Source organism: Heterodontus francisci, chromosome 27, assembly GCF_036365525.1.
Source record: "Heterodontus francisci isolate sHetFra1 chromosome 27, sHetFra1.hap1, whole genome shotgun sequence".
In the NCBI taxonomy this organism is placed as follows: domain Eukaryota; kingdom Metazoa; phylum Chordata; class Chondrichthyes; order Heterodontiformes; family Heterodontidae; genus Heterodontus; species Heterodontus francisci.
Window position 1 is genome coordinate 40298471 of NC_090397.1, and position 14999 is coordinate 40313469.

Consider the following 14999-nt stretch of genomic DNA (forward strand, 5'->3'; position numbering starts at 1 on the left):
GTTTTGGGGACATCATACATCCCTTGCGCACTCCTCCTTTGATTGGGAGGCTGTCTGACAAGCCGTTATCAATTCTCATCACCGCTGACTGATTCTAATATGGATTCGGAATTATCTTATCATTTCTGTCAAGTTCTCGTTTGTTTAAGTACTCCATTATTTCCTGATGGTAGACTCTATCAAATGCCTTCTCATAGTCTATAAACCATGTATACACAGATTTTTGCACTTCCAAGTATCCTTCAATAACTGTTCTCAAGTTAAAGATGCCCTCTCTTGTTCCTTTCTTTGGTCTGAATCCTGACTTGACTAATCATCTATCGCTTGTTCGAAAGATTGGTCATTTCTTTCCAAAATGATTATTAGAATAATTTTCGGTCACATGGTTCATGAGACTCATTGTCCTGTGTTCTGAACACTCGAGGGCTTTTGGCTTCTTTGGGAGCTTCATGAATATTGACTGCATAAGGTCTCCAGGTATGAATCCTGTTCATAAATTTTGGTGCAGAGGTCTATCAGTATCCCAATGTTATCATCATTCAGATCTTTCAGGCATTCCGTTGGTATTTTTGGTGCTTTCTTTACTTTCATCTTTTTAATCGCTGCACTGACTTGTGCCTCTATTATCTCTGGTCCTTCTCTTCCCTCTGATGGTACCAATTCACTTCTGTCTTCATTGTCATACAGCTTTCTGATGTACTCCACCCATCGTTTCTCTACCCTTTCTCATTGGAAGAGAAGTTCACCCTCCTTGCTCCTTATAGAGCCACTATTTGCAGTTATTCTTTTCTTATCTGTCATGCTTTAACTTTCTCATGCAATGCTCTCATTTTGCGCCTTTTCTCCCATTCTTCTATTTCCTTGCAATGACCTTCATACCACTTTTACTTGGCCCTCTCGGATATCAAAAACCATGCCACTGCATGCCAGACCCACTACTCCCTTTCCAGTGCTCCCATGGGGCCACACTCCCAAAGCTACCTAGACACATGCCCTCACCCCCACAATATCGCTGCTACTTCCAGTACCTGCTATCAGTAACATTTTTGCCATGATATTTCTTAGTATCTCAGACTTTAAAAAGTGTAAAATATAAAATTATCCACGTAGTTAATCAAGTCCACTTAATTGCAGTTTCCATGCAAATATAAACACAATCATGGAATTTGACCCAATGTCTTACATATAGCAGATGCTTGCATCCATTACATTTGAGCCCTCAGTCTTGATATTGGAAGTATGTCTTACACCTATAACTCAAAAGTCATGTTTGTGAAACAGCCACAAATCACAACTGACGAGGTTGCAGATGTAGCAATATGCAATTAAAAAGTGGGAATGAAAACTATCGCAAAGTTCAAAAAGTATCAATGAAAAAATGGGCAAATATTTACCAATAGTAAATAACAAAACGGAAACCAATGCTTAATGAAAATATTTTCAGCTATTACCTTGGTTTCTCAGTGAACTAAGGAACTTACTATTGGAAATACAGTTTAGAAAAAAATCATTCAAAATATAATGCTTACAAATGATTAAATTTACCTTTGTAGCAGCATTTTGAGTTTAAAATATCTTTAAAAATGTTTCCTTTGGAAGCCTGTTACGCTTTCAAAAGCCTTGAGCTTGAGCTCATGGGACTTCTTGGAACCAAAATATGCATCTTTATACACACCTTGTATGGGCTAGCATGTGCATGTTTAACAATTAAACCTTTCAGTCATATATTGTTCTCTGGAGAATATATGGGATGCCCACTATATTTTCCCGTCTCTCCTGAAATGGAAAATAACACCGCTAGACCAGGATACAGGCTAAAACTATTTGGTGAAATTTATTTACAGGTTAAATACTACACAAAAGCCAAAAGACATAGCACAATACACAACAGCACAATAATGAACTCAGACCACAAGAAATTATTATACCTTTTTTTGAATTATTTATTTGGTCTGAGAAGCAGCATGACTTTTGGATGAAGCTGTTAGGTTTGGCTCTTGGAAAACCTCAAGATGAGATGTTGTGCAAGGATTATATTACTTTCAATTTACTCAGGGAATTTGGATGCTTTTGCCAGAGTTTAATATCCCAAGTTGTGATTTATAGTATGGGACCTCTTTCATGTTATAACTATTTCTTTTCAAGTAAATAAACAAACTGAAAGTTTAACTAATCCTATACCTTGTGAGGTTAAGTGTTAATGTCTAGCTATCACTGTTTCCTATGTGCATTCTCCTTAGATGATGTTTCATGCCTATAATGGATTTCCCTGATGGTACAGTATTTTGTGTAGTTTTAGATGCCTTGAAATAACAAAGAAACCCCACTTAGAGTAGTTATTTCCCAATTAATCGATAACTAGGTCTGACTGCATGCAGACAGGTGCATATACGGTCACCACATACCAACTTGGTCACAAAACAATAGAACACTAACACACACCTCCCATGAACACAGCTGACTGAAACTATTTTATTGGATTTACCTATACTATCTGAAAACACATAACATGAAGACATAAATTTCCTTATTTGTCACAATCTGCTTCTGGTATTTGACATATATTGTCCTGAACTGACTGTGCGGAGATATGATAATGATGCACATTAAATGCTAATTTCTTTTTACCTCCATTTTCTCCTGGTGAAATACCTCACCTCAAAGTAGCACCTCTCCAACCCAGTGGAAATCAGGAACTCAACATGGGGAATGAATTGCTCTGCATGCTATATGTAGCAATGTCAGAAATGCATTAATGAAGATTTCCTCTGGTTAGTGTTTCTAACAAAATTGTCCTTTTTTAAAATGTTTACCATTTCATTAGAAATACTGATGAGAGAAATCCTCGTGAATACATTTACAATGTTGCTACACATAGCAACCAGAACACATCTTTGCTGTATGTGGGAATCGTGGGGGAGAATGAAAGTTGCATTTTATCACTCTTTGCTTCATTGCACCAATTTGTGATTAAATAATTTTGAAAATAGCCTTTTTTATTTTGTGACATTCCAGTACTCAAGTTACCTACATCAGTGAATCATCAACATTAACCTGAGCCAGGATGCACAGAACACACAGTAGAAGAAGAGTTCTAAATGCAAACAGACATTTGTCTCTAAGAAAGTGTCAAGTCTTTTTTTTGTTTTTGTTTTGCTTTGTTTTAACTATATTGTTATTCTCCCTATATCCTTCTACCTCGAGAAATATCAGTGCAGGGGTTCCACACCGAGGCCTCGCCGCTGCCAGTAAAATAGGGCGGGGCCTTTTCGGTGTCGGAAGTCATGGCAGGCCTCTCCCGGAAGAATTTTCCAGTCCCCCTCCCACCATCCCCACTATGGATAGAAGTCGTCCAAACAACATAGTAAAGTGATTAAGAAAGAAACAAGGGGTGGGGGAAAAGAAAATGAACGAGCAAAAAAAAAAACACTATAATAGAAACAAATGGGGGCAGAGGTCATGATCTAAAATTATTGAACTCAATGTTGAGTCCGGCAGGCTGTAAAGTGCCCAATTGAAAGATGAAGTGCTGTTCTTTGAGCTTGCATTGAGATTCATTAGAACACTGTGACATGCCAAGGCCAGAAAGGTCAGAGTGGGTGCAAGGTGAAGAATTGAAATAACAAAGAAGCTCGGGGTCGTGTTTGTGGACTGAAAGCAGGTGTTCCGCAAAGCAGTTGCCCAGTCTGTGTTTAATCTCCCCAACGTAGAAGATGACCACATTGCGAGCAGCACATACAGTATACTAAATTGAAAGAAGTACAAGTAAATCGCTGTTTCACTTGGAAGGAGTGTTTGCGACCCTGGGCCATAAGAAGCAAGGAGGTTAAAGGGCAGGTATTGTATATCCTGCGCTTGCATGGGAAGGTGCCTTGGAAAGAGGAGAGGTGTTGGGTGTGACTGAGGAGTGGACCAGGGTGTGCGGAGGGAACAGTCCCTTATGAATGCTGAAAGGAGAGGGGAGAGAAGATGCATTTGGTGGTGCCATCATGCTGGAGGGGGTGGAAAAGGAGGAAGATGATCCATTGAATACAAAGGCTGATGGGTGGAAGGTGAAGACATGGGGAACCCTATCATGGTTCGGGGAGGGAGGGGAAAGGGTAAGAGCAAAAGTGCTTGAAATAGATCGGATGCAGTTGAGGGCCCTGTCAACCATGGTGGGGGGGAATGCTTGGTTGAGGAAATTTATTTGTACTTCTTTCAATTTAGTATACTGTATTCGCTGCTTACGTTGTGGTCTCCTCTACATTGGGGAGACTAAACACAGGCTGGGTGACCGCTTCGCAGAACACCTCCATTCAGTCTGCAAGCGCGACCCTGAGCTTCCTGTAACTTGTCATTTCAATTCTCCCCCTTGTTCCCACTCTGACCTTTCTGTCCTTGGCCTGCTACAGTGTTCTAATGAAGCTCAACACAAGCTCGAGGAATAGCACCTCATCTTTCAACTAGGCACTTTACAGTCTTCCGGAGTCAACACTGAGTTCAATAATTTTAGCTCATAACCTATGCCATTTTTTTCAGTGTTTTTTTGCCTTTGTTTTTACTCCCCCACCCTTTGTTTCTTTCTTTACCCCTTTACTTTATGTTCGGACGGCTGCTATCCTGTCATTTACACCTCACCCAGACGCATCGTTTGTTTCTTCACTTGTCCCATTAATACCCACTTTGGCTTTGTACCATGAAACCTTTTGTCATTTAATCTCTCCTGCCCTGCAACCTATCGCAGACCTTCCCTTTTGTTCTTCTACCCAGCTCCCCCCTTTCACTTGCACAAAACCTATTACATTTCTAACTTCTGCTAGATCTGGTGAAAGGTCACATAGGCCTGAAAGGTTAACTCTTGTTTTTCTCTCCACAGATGCTGCCTGACCTGCTGAGTATTTCCAGCATTTTCTGCTGTTGTTGTCTATCTTACCAGTATGTATTTGCAATAGTAACTATAGTAGGAATGGATCTCCAGTGCTAAAACATACACTTATGCAACTGAAGGCATGTACCATTCAGTTAATTGTTAATGTTAAATTCTGTCTGTGTGTGTTTAATGGTTATTGCTTCTTTATATTTAAGGTTTGATGCTGTCCCTTTACATGCACAGGTCACATTGACTTTACTTTGATCATGAAATATCTTGAACACAGATTACTATTTATTAGATGGCTGACAATGCAGAGTTATTCAAAATTTTGAAAGTATATTTTAAAAGCAGAGAAAATATAATCAGCATCAATGGAATGCAGTAACATTGGCTGGAATTTTGTTCTTGCGGCGGGGGCCCCGACAACAGGCCCGAAAGCTGTGGGGGACCCCAACGTATTTTACAGGGGTCAGACAACTAATTGATTGCCGCCAGGCTGTCCATCCCAATTGGAGGGCCAGCAGCTCAGCAGCGCCATTGTGAGCAGTGGCCACTTTCAGGACTGCACCTGGAAGAAGTGGACACCCTCCCAACCAGGTAAGTGGGGTCTGGAGGTGCTTGGGCCAGCTAGATAGGCCCCAGTGTGGGGTGGGGGTGTTGATGAGATCAGATGGTGTCATTGTTGCCTTTTGGGGGTGGGGGGGTGGAAATCCCTCGGTGAGCCAAAGGGTGTCCAATTAGGAGGACCTACACCCGAGCCCACTGGGAGGCTGCCAGGGTTTACCTGGCAGTTTCCCCACACAGCAGAGGACCCCCCCCACCCCCCACTGATAAAATGCCAACAACAGTGGGAAGGGGCCCTTAAATGGCCCCTTAAGTAGCTCAATTAGCTTATGGACGGGACGGCTGTCTGCCACCTTCCCCGCTGCTGGCTAGATGGTATGGCGGCAGGAAGACGAAGGGCACTCCCCCCTCCTCCACCCCCCATCTTCCCTCACCATTTACGGTCCCCCCCACCACCGTGCCAGGCAATTAAATCCAGTTCTGTCTCTATAAAGCTACATTAGTGTTGGCAATATAACATATTCACTATGCCTAAAAGCACAATGTGATTCTCCCAATCTAACAGCTTGCCTCTGTTGCTATGAAAGATTTTGAGGTTAATCTGAACTATGCATCAATTCTAGGCGTTAAAATAGTTTTTATAACTATGTCATCTGAAACCCCACTTTCCTAAGTTATAAAATGGACAATACAGGCAATTAATGTAACTGCCTATGCAGAAAAGTTATATACTCCTGAAGAATTAAATATTATTAGCTCCAGTCTTTTGTGAAGACTGTTGTTCCTACGAATTCCATTGCTATTTTATTTATTTTGGTATTCCATTTTCACATTGCTACTATCTAGTGGCATAGAAAACAGGCCTGATGAATATTTTTGTTCATGATAATGTAACCTATGGACTCATTGAAGAAAGGCACAGTCTTTCTGTTAAATAAGGACGTATCAATAATTTTGGTGAGCCACATTAGGCTAAGAAATTCTGTAAGAAAATCAGTCTGAAATTCGCAACTGTTTTGCATTGCGACATCAACTACATTGAATATGTTAAGACAAGGATGCAAGAAATCATGGAACAAAGTAAAAACCTCTTCAGCCCAGCAAACCCATTCCTTCCATAGATCATGTATGATCATGGACACTACCTCACCCATTTAATCCACTGAGGGAAACTTCTGTATAAATACTTACTGATCCCCAAGAATGTATCTGTGGTCCATAAAGAGCTTGCATCTGAAACTTCAGCATGGCCAGCACCATGCTCGAAATAAATGTTAATTATCATCAAGGCATAATGCAGTGTTACGTCCAGCAACTCAAACATATTTTTATGTCCAGTTTCTAACATTTCCCTAGTACTTAGGAGTGTTTAAGGTAAATGGAATGCATAGTGAATATTAAAGCTACCAAAGATTTGTACTGAAAACTTTTAGGTCCAAAGCAATTGATGCAACTTCAGATTTTGGCCCAAGTTGATCTGTTAAACATAAATTACCTAACTAAGCAAGGAACATGATATACTAGAATTTGATATTCAGCTCCAATATTTCCCCATGGAGACCTAATAAATTGAACTGATTAAATCTATGTCACAAGGTAAAACTTTATAAAAACAAATTTCATAGCGAATAGAAATGTAAAACTATTATATCTGTAAATAAAGGACCATAGTTTTGTGTTCAATTCTTCTTATTTCTGATTTTACCATTTTTTTCTTTTTATGTTTCCTACAACTGCACACTGACTCACCAACAAGGGTCGACCTGACAAAATTCAAAGAATATAAGTGATGGCCCGGATTTTGCGATAGGAATATTGGTAAGGTTATCAGCGCTCACCAGTATTAAGGAGTAAATCGGACAGCAACTTCTGGTGTTCACCCGTGTGCAGTTAAATGCAAGAATCAGAAGTTGCTGTCAGAGAAACTTTGCTCCTCCACAAGCTTTGCTACACTTGTACCTTGCCAAAAGATTTGGATTTGAAACATATGAAGGGGGTGAAGTTGTGGGACCTACCCACTAGATATGCATTAAACAAACCAGAAAAAGTTATGGCTTGCCCATTCAAGTGTAAGTGAATTTTTATACTGTGTGGCAAGTCTTAATTACTGCTAAACAACTTCTCTGGTACTGAAAACCTACTTTTCTATTCCTTCAGAATTTAATTATTGTTGATTAAAAAATGTAAATTTTAAAGTTAATTTTTTTTTACTTAGTCAGCAGTGGCTCTATTTGTGACACTCTCACCTCTGAGTCAGAAGGTTCCAGGTTCAAGTCCCATTCCAGGACGTGAGCACAAAAGTCAATGCCAACATTCCACTGCAGTACTGAAAGACTGCTGCACTGTCGGAGATGCTGTCTTTCAGATGAGGTGTTAACCAAAGGCCCAGTCTGCCCTCTCAGGTGGATGTAAAAGATCCCATACATTATTTAAAAGAAAAGAAGGGGTGTATCTCCAGAGTCCTGGCCAGTATTTATCCCTCAATCAACATAATTAAAAAAAGATTGTCTGTTAACTATAACATTGCTGTTCATGGTAGCTTGCTGCATGCAAAATGTGCAAATTAGCTGCTGTGTTTCCTACATTACAACAGTGACTACACTTCAAAAACACTTCATTGACTGTAAAACATTGAGATATGTGGTGGTCATGAAAGGTGCTATATAAATGCAAGTCTTTTCTTCTTTCAGGTTGAGAGCACAGTTAATAAAGCACATAGTATTTAGGCTTTATCAATAGGGGCATAGAGTATAAGAGCAAGGAAGTTATGTTGAACTTGTATAAGACACTAGTTCAGCCTCAGCTAGAGTATTGCGTCCAGTTCTGGGCGCTGCACTTTGGGAAAGATGTGAGGGCATTGGAGAGTGTACAGAAAAGATTCACGAGAATGGTTCCAGGGATGAGGAATTTCAGTTATGAAGATAGATTGGAGAAGTTAGGACTGTTTTCCTTGAAGAGAAGGCTGAGAGGTGATTTGATAGAGGTATTCAAAATCATGAGGGGTCTGGATAGAGAAAAACTGTTCCCACTTGTGAAAGGATCGAGAACGAGAGGGCACAGACTTAAAGTATTTGGTAAGAGAAGCAAAAGTACATGAGGAAAAACTTCACGCAGCGAGTGGTTAAGGTCTGGAATGTGCTGCCTGAGAACATGGCGGAGACAGGTTCAATTGAAGCATTCAAAAGGGAATTAGACAATTATATGAAAAGGAACAATGTGCAGGGTTATGGGGAAAAGGCAGGGGAATGGAACTGAGGGAAATGCTCTTTCGGAGAGTCAGTGCAGACACAATGGGCCGAATGGCCTCCTTCTGCACTGTAACGATTCTGTGATTCCTCTGTCTCTTTTATCTCTCTTAATCCCATCTCTCTTTCCCTCTCTTTATTTCACTTTCTGTATTTGATTTTACATTGAATTAATTATTCTAATATACACTTCCTGGTTTATACTCTGCTTGCCTCAGAAAAGACTCTTCAATCTGATTGGTTGAAGAGGCAATCTGTTGTTGACCTGTTCATACAGGCCCCAGATCCCCTGTAGAGAGTACAGCGCTGTTTCGAAATCCCAATGACGGTAAGTCGCCACCCAAAAGTCCACAAAGTCTGTGTGCAGCTGTAAGTGAAATGAACAGCGAGTACTGTCCATATGCTGCTGACCCTAGGCCAATGTATTTTCTAAAATAATGTATTATTTAGAAGCCTGTCAGTTAAAATGTTGGTATTCTTTTCCTTTGTTGTTTTTGGATGATAGTGTCTTTTTAGAAGTTTTACTGTCTCATGCTAGCATTGTGAACATTGAATATTTTGGAATTGCAGCAGTGAACACTATTTAAGAACTGTCATTTTTTTTTTCTCTTCATTGTGTTGGTTTTCATGGTCTCAGCTTAATTTTGGCTGTTATGAACATTATTAAATTTTTTAAAAGTTTGTTTTAAGCTCCACTGAGGCAGAAGGAACTCCCCAAAATGGCCTCAGTGTTTCAGTGGGGTTGGAAGGAGAAAATGCATAGAATTATATAGAATTTACAGAATAGCAACAGACCATTCGGCCCAACAGGTCTATGCCGGTGTTTATGCTCCGCACAAGATGCCTCCCACCTTAGTTCATCACATCCTATCAACATAGCTTTCTATTCCTTTCTCTCTTCTGTATTTATCTAGCTTCTCCTTAAATGCATCTAGGCTATTCACCTCAACCATTCCATTTGGTAGCGAGTTCCACATTCTCACCACTTCGGAGTAAAGACGTTTCACCTGATTTCTCTATAGGATTTATTAGTTACAAACTTACATTTAGGAAACATCCTCTGCACGCATGTCCTATCAATATTTAATTAGTTAGGATTCCTACCCTTGACAATTATCCCGTTATCACTGCTGGAAACTACACATTATAGACATTAGGTAAGGATAGGAGCACCATTTGTGATTATGTTGCTACATACCTTCAACACAAGAGAAAAGCACACACACACACACACACACACACACACACACACACACACACACACACACACACACACACACACACACACACACACACACACACACACACACACACACACACACACACTTGGCCAGTGCCTGTGAAAATGGCCCATCTAATTGTATCTCTATAACCACCACACATGAGCGAAAACCTTGAGAGAATGAGAGAACTGTAGTGGGAAAAGAACAGATAAAACTCCATTATATACTTCTGCTATTTGTTTCTCAGGTCAATGCTATGAATCAGTACACTAACTATGCTAACAGGAAGGTGTACACCACCATGTGCTCAATTGTAACCTTACTATTCACATTTGGCAGAGTTCAGTGTACTTGCTAAGGAAACTTGTGCACTATATTACCATTTTTCAAATTTAAACTTCAAAACAATTATTTTTGACATTAGTTTATCTGTGGAATATTTAAGTTTTCTCTGATGTTTGTACTTATAACTTACTCTGTATGTTTTATTAAAAATGATAAAAATTGATCTGCAGCATTAACCAATATGATGTTTTTGTTATTATGGTATGTTAACAAAGGGAATAATTGGGATCGTTTCATTCTCAATCGTCTTCCAGTAGCATTCTTGAGCAATTGAGAATGTAAACAAAATAAAATCACTGAGTTTAAAAAAAATATTTATACAAATTAGACTTTTCTTTCTGCAATAACAGATTTCTCAATGTTTTAGTTACACTGGTTATTTTTTGCAATGTTTTCTAATGGACTAACATAGAAAACTCCTTGTGGTCATCCAGCCAACATTGATGACATAATAAAAACAAGAAATGCTGGAAATTCTCAGCAGGTCTGGCAGCATCTGTGGAGAGAGAAGCAGAGTTAATGTTTCAGGTCAGTGACCCTTCATCAGAACTGACAAATATTAGAAATGTAAAAGGTTTTAAGCAAGTAAAGTAGGGGGTGGGGCAAGAGATAACAAAAGAGGAGATGTTGATAGGACAAGATCACAGAGAATAACTGACCGGAAGGTCATGGAACAAAGGCAAACGGTATGTTAATGGTGTGCTGAAAGACAAAGCGTTAGTACAGAGAGGGTGTGAATTGACTGTAAAGCACAAAGCACTCCAAGCACAAACATTAAAAAAAAACAGTGGGTAGGCACAGTAGAAACAAACTATACAAACTAAAAAAAACTAAAATAAACAATTAAAAAAGAAAAAATAACTAAACATAAAAGGGTGGGGGCCTGTCATGCTCTGAAATTGTTGAACTTGATGTTCAGTCCGGCAGGCTGTAGCATGCCTAATCGGTAAATGAGATGCTGTTCCTCGAACGCATTGATGATCAGGTAAATCGCTGATCCAACTGAAAGGAGTGTTTGGGGCCTTGGGTAGTGAGGAGAGAGGAGGTAAATGGGCAGGTATTACACCTCCTGCGATTGCAGGGGAAGGTGCTGTGGGAAGGGAACGAGGTGGTGGGGGCAATGGAGGAGTAGACAAGGGTGTTGCGGAGGGAACAATCCCTTCAGAATGCTGACGGGGAAGGGAGAGAAGATGCATTTGGTAGTGGCATCACGCTGGATGTGGCGGAAGTGGTGGAGGATAATGCTTTGGATCTGGAGGCTGGTGGGGTGGAAAGTGAGGACAAGGGGAACCCTGTCATGCTTCTGGGAGGGAGGGGAAGGGGTGAGGGTAGAAGTGCATGAAATGGGCCTGGCATGGTTGAGGTCCCTGTCAATCACAGTGGGGGGAATCCTCGGTTGAGGAAAAAGGAAGACATATCGGAAGCACTGTCATGGAAGGTCGCATCATCAGAGCAGATGCATCGGAGACGGAGAAACTGGGAGAATGGAATGGATTCCTTACAGGAGGCAGGGTGTGAAGATGTGTAGTCGAGGAAGCTGTGGGAGTCGGTGGGCTTAAAATGAATGTTAGTAGACAGCCTATCCCTGGAGATGGAGACAGAGAAGTCGAGGAAGGGAAGGGAAGTGTCAGAGGTGGACCATGTGAAGGTGACAGAAGGGTGAAAATTAGAAGCAAAGTTGATACAGTTTTTTAGTTCTGGGCGGCAGCAGGAAACGGCACCGATACAGTCATAAATGTAGCGGAAAAATAGTTGGGGGAGGGGGCCTGAGTAGGACTGGAAGAAGGAATGTTCGACATATCCCACAAAAAGACAGGCATAACTAGGACCCATGTGGGTACACATAGCAACACCTTTTACTTGAAGGAAGTGAGTGAAGTTGAAGGAGAAGTTGTTCAATGTGAGAATAAGTAATGTCCCATGATATCATGCCGTAAATTCGTTTTCTATAAATTAGTGAAAAAATATGGCAAAACAACTAAATAAACAATAATCATTTACCGTCGATTATATGTTGTATGCATTCAATATTTAATAGGATCCAATGAACTCTTAGCGATAGTACTTGATGCACCACTAACTTGCATTAATTTAAGTTTTGCTGGGGAGGGAGGGGGAGCGGGGAAGGTACTAATAGGGCTGGATCACATTCAAGCTCAAAATCTCGACAGAGCAATCAGACGAAATAGATGAAGCAGCCGAAATAGATTGCCGTGAAAACTGCAAAATGTGTGCAAATATAACTTTGTTATTAATTTTAAGATGAATTTATCATTGGTGATATATGGTTGACTGCACTTGCAGTTACAGGGGTTACAGCTTCAGATTTTTCGTTCATTTGTAACCTAATACCCTTGTTGCACCTTGCTACGTTTTACTATGTTAAAGGCGCTATATAAATGCTAGTTGTTGTTGCTATCTTAGCAGCCCTGCTTGTTGCTGTGGAGTTTAACACCTTACTTCAGATGATCATGCCTGAACCAGAAAAACATTGAGTTCCAGTTTTAATATCATTTTCGCTTTTGACTGAATTCGCATCCTTAGTAATTCTGTTACTAGCGGTGCACCGCCTATTTTTCGTGTCTCCCTTGAAATAAAAGCTTTTGGAATTTTGGAACAGTTTGCGAGTGTGGATTGGCCACGTTATTTGCAACTGCACATTGCCTGCACCCTTCTAAATAAACCCAGTCTGATTTTTATCAGGGAGAGTGGGGTTATTTGTAAAAACATTCCTGCTTTCCCATAGGACCCCCAAAAAGGCTTGTTGCAACCCGTCTAATGTAATGCGGTAAATCTAGCAGGTTACTTATGCCAATAATTTATTTCATTTTAATCCTGAAAGCATAATTTTTAATAAGTATCCTATTTTAAACTCTTTCCTACTTCAATCAAGGTATACACATTCAAGTTGTAAATCTCCTAAAACTTGGCAAGGTATTCGGTTATCCTAAATATTAGATTATAAATATATGCTGAAAAATTAGGGGTCCTGGAAAATATTAACATGGTATTTGTGGGAAATGCCCACAGGCCAGACCCCGGGCACTGGCGGTGTATCAGAGTGGAGCACTTCTCGTGTTTTCCCGCACTTCAGGGTTAGGAATTCTTGAAGCCAATAAACACGCCAAGACGATCCCGATCACTTGCACAACCGCCAGTCCTAGCGCCCCGGTAGCGATGTGAAACATGTTGTCATTGACAAAATCGTAAATTTTCTTGAAACAGCCGTCCTTGTAAATGCCCCGGGCATCTAAGGTGACTGGATTGTTCTGACATCCCCTTCGCATCGTGCAACAACTAAGGGGGACCGAACCATTTCCAAACTGCTCTTCAGACCAGGGAGAGGAAACCCAATCCTTGTAGCTCTCTACCCCACAACAATCCAAGGTGCGTTGAATGTCGTCTATAGCGTTGGCCTTTTCCTCGTCTTCTCCATACACCTGGATGGCTTCACTCAAACCATTCCGAAATCCCTCGGCTATATCTTTACGGTAAAACAAGCCAGAGAGGCCAGCTGATAATCCTCCAGTGAGGACCGCTATCTGGAAAACTCCGTATGTCTTGAGAAGGCACTTGTGTTCTGTAGCAGCACTGAAACATCCAAGGAAGCCCCAGATGAGAACAGCAGCTCCCGTGGCGAGAAGGATGATGGGGGTGTTGGGGTAGTCATTCGTGGACAACTCCAGGTAGCTGCCGAGCGAGATCTTTGCCCAGATGCCAACTGTGAACATCATTAGACCAGCCGTCCAGAAAATAAAGCTGAAAACCATCAAGGACAGTTTGAGCAAAGCCATTGTCCCTTTACTGATCTTCACCGGCTGGTATTTACAAGAGTTAAAATTCAAGATCTTATAATTGCAATTTGCATGGGAGGATTCGGAGGCAAGAGATTCCTCTTGGGCTCGGTTTGTTTGCTCTAGACAAGTGTCGCTCTGGTCGGCATCACGTTGCACAACCTCGCAGACGATGATGGCATCACGATAGGCTGGTAATTCACATTCACTCAATCCAGCTACAGAGCTCCTGCGGACATACTCACTGGGATAAGCCTTGGCAAATACTGGCACACTGGATCCCCCCGGAGATGACAACCTCCTGTCCAGTCTATTGCTCACCAGTTCCAGCGAATCCTGCCTTCTAGACACTGGACTCATCCTCGAAAGAGCATCATATGGGTAACTCGTTTGTCATCGTTTTATTTGATAGGATGATATTAATAGTCACAACTTCGTGACATGAAGGATGGCAGTTAAATCACATCGAAAATGGTGCGGACAGGCACACCACTTAAGGCGCTGGATGCTCATATCGACCAGGAGACGCTCGCCTTATCTCTAAATCGAGAGGGGATGAACCTGGATTTCACCAACACCGCAAGAAATCAAAGTCCATCTGGTAATTAAACTGACCCTTTATCACATCTAAAACAAGAGGCGAGCAGAAACCATTACTTCAAAGAAACAAAATGCATCTCTGACGCTGGTTAGATTACAATCGGTTGACTTCAGCTACAGCCACCTGCAAGATTTCGTACAATCGGCTCCCTGCACGGTATAAATTACAACTTCAAATATAAATCAAGCAACACACAACGAAATGGAAGCTCTACTCTAAACACTTTTATTTTTAGCGCAGTTATTGGTGTTTGTTAGCAGCTAATAGGAAATAGTTGGATGGCCAACAGTAAATAGCTACAGCCTTTGTTTCTGAATGTATTGTGCAACACGGAGCATTGCACATTGCATTGCTGAATGCTTTCCCCGAGAA

At 41.0% G+C, this 14999-nt stretch overlaps 1 pseudogene; it reads right to left on the reverse strand.

The window, feature by feature from the left end:
- Positions 1 to 13288: 13288 nt before the first annotated feature.
- Positions 13289 to 14386, reverse strand: LOC137384939 (tetraspanin-7 pseudogene; annotated as a pseudogene).
- Between the last annotated feature and the right edge of the window lie 613 nt (positions 14387 to 14999).